The sequence below is a fragment of the Venturia canescens genome, chromosome 2 (genome assembly GCF_019457755.1).
Source record: "Venturia canescens isolate UGA chromosome 2, ASM1945775v1, whole genome shotgun sequence".
Classification (NCBI taxonomy): Eukaryota; Metazoa; Arthropoda; class Insecta; order Hymenoptera; family Ichneumonidae; genus Venturia; species Venturia canescens.
This window is the reverse complement of record NC_057422.1, coordinates 34,129,942-34,132,204: the sequence shown is the minus strand read 5'-3', so window position 1 is coordinate 34,132,204 and position 2,263 is coordinate 34,129,942. Positions and strand designations below refer to the sequence as shown.

Genomic DNA, 2,263 nt, shown 5'->3' with positions numbered 1-2,263 from the left:
CAATAGGAGTGGTTGAATTTTGTGGCGTTCGAAAAATCGGTCACAAATTTGGCGCCCAACGTGGGGCGCCTTCTTCTGACCTTTTGATAAAAATATGAAGTAGACGAGATTTTCAACTATTTCGTTGATCTTTCCATTCTCTTTTTTTTACAATTAATGACGTTCTGGATCGTTATTGTTACAGCGAAACAGGAGGACGACGAAATTGTTTTGCAAATAATTTACGTATTCTAGCAGATATCGAAGCACGACTCGACGAGGGATTATTTGATTCGCGAGACTGGTAATGGTAATTAGAGGGTTTATGCTTCGATCATATTTATTATTTTGCGATAGAATTTTTCGGGAAAATTTGTCTTCAAGAATAAATTCGTTTCAATCGAAATTTCAGATTCTTTTGCAGAAGCCCCAGGATATCTTATAGATCTGATGCACGATAAGAATCCAGCGATACGTAAAGTTTGTGATGCTTGTTTGGATGTGATCGCCGTAAGTTTATTCGAAAGCCCATAATTTGTGTGTACAAAACGACAAAAAGTAATTGAATGTTTTTTTCAGATGTGCGATAAAGACTGGGCTGCTCGTATCAAAGTCGAAAAGTTTCGTTCCTACAATCAACAATGGCTTGAAATGGTCGAATCGATTACAGTTGATAATGTCAGTCATTTTGGTGGTAGACGAGGATGACAGTTTGCCACCTTTTATAAGCGGCGAATAGCTAAGGCATACGATGCTTTTTCCCTCAGGTAAAATCCGGATTTACGATTCGAAACAAAAACAAAATCACGATGTTAATCTTTCTTTTTTCGACTATAGTTTTTGTTTTGTAATACAATAATTGAATGGAAAATTGCAATAATATCGAAGCTTCTATAGACTTCAGAAACGTCTAGAAATCATCATATTCAAAATTACATTTATCACTCTAATTTTCCAATTATTTGATTATAAAAATTCAAAAAAACAGGTAATTCGACAGTTTTCAACACCGACGACGGTGAGTTGAACGTGAAGAATTCATCGGATTCTTCAGAAAATCCCTGTCGCCCGGTCAGTCGGTAAGTGATCAATGAGACCAAATTTGAATGGCAATACTGCTAAGATTACGTGGAAATGACTTGAACTTTTGTTCCACAGATACAGTCGTGACTTGGAATGTCCATGGGTTCTGGCATAGAGGATCTTTATCACAGCTCAAAAGTCAAGTTCACCGAATCTGAAGCATCCCACGTACTGATATGAACTCACCGAGTCACATATTAGTAATGTTGTCCACACTATTACGAATGGCTTGAACAGCAAAAAAAACAACAAGACAAAAACACGTACACATACTTAAATTGTATCGATATTAGCAAAAGTGTTACGCTTTCGTTTCATAAGGTACTAGGCTTCATCGAGGCGCGTATTTTTCATTTCTCGAGGCTTAAAAAAGACGCCTCGATTTTCTCATCCAGAAGAATTAATTGTGAGCCCTCCTATTTACACGAATGTTTCGTTGATCTCCGACTTCCGTGAGATCATTTGTCATAGAAATAGTGTATTTGCTTGAAATGATAAAAAAAAAAACCTGTTATCACAATTATTTGACATGAGAAAGGAATAAAAAATAAATATTTTTTCAAAATTCTTGCTTTAAATCTTACACTACCAAACGTTTGTTCATTTTTTTGTTCAAGTTTCGTGTCCTTTTCCAATGAATTTGCTAGTCATCAACCGATCGGAACGGTCTTGACGTCCTCGATAAGGACAACATCTTTCAATTGCCACTCTTCCTCATCATTTCTCTCAGGTTCGCCATCGCTTTTTGCTGCCGCCCAGTAATGACGAAGAATCCTTCTGTTTTCATTAAAAAATTATTATTATTATTATTATTGTTGTTGTTGTTGTTGTTGTTGTTGTTGTTGTTGTTGTTGTTGTTGTTGTGTTGTTGTTGTCCTCCCACTTTTAACTTACCATTATTACCTCAAACGTCAAACATGACATGCAGCAGCTACGAACGAAAACAAATCGTCTCGGATATGCGTATTATGGATTCATATGAGAACCCCTGTCGCCGAGACTGCAATTTTCGAATCATCGATGAAAACACATACTGTGACATCTATACTTACATCTGGAACTATCCGAGTGCAGTTTTTTCGGCTAGTGACTTTCGGCCGACCGGAAATCGCGATGACGCCATTTTCGGGCAATTTAGACCCTACCGGTGAGATGATATTATTTTTTACTAACTCCCCGACCTGTTTTGTAATTTCATCCT

The 2,263-nt window shown here is 37.0% G+C and overlaps 1 long non-coding RNA gene across 1 annotated transcript; it reads left to right on the top strand.

Moving 5' to 3' along the window:
* The first annotated feature begins 245 nt into the window (after nt 1-245).
* LOC122406232 (uncharacterized) lies at nt 246-1,043 on the top strand. The gene is made up of 3 exons (XR_006259939.1): nt 246-489; nt 559-746; nt 968-1,043. It is a non-coding gene; the product is annotated as an uncharacterized lncRNA (long non-coding RNA).
* The last annotated feature ends 1,220 nt before the right edge of the window (nt 1,044-2,263 follow it).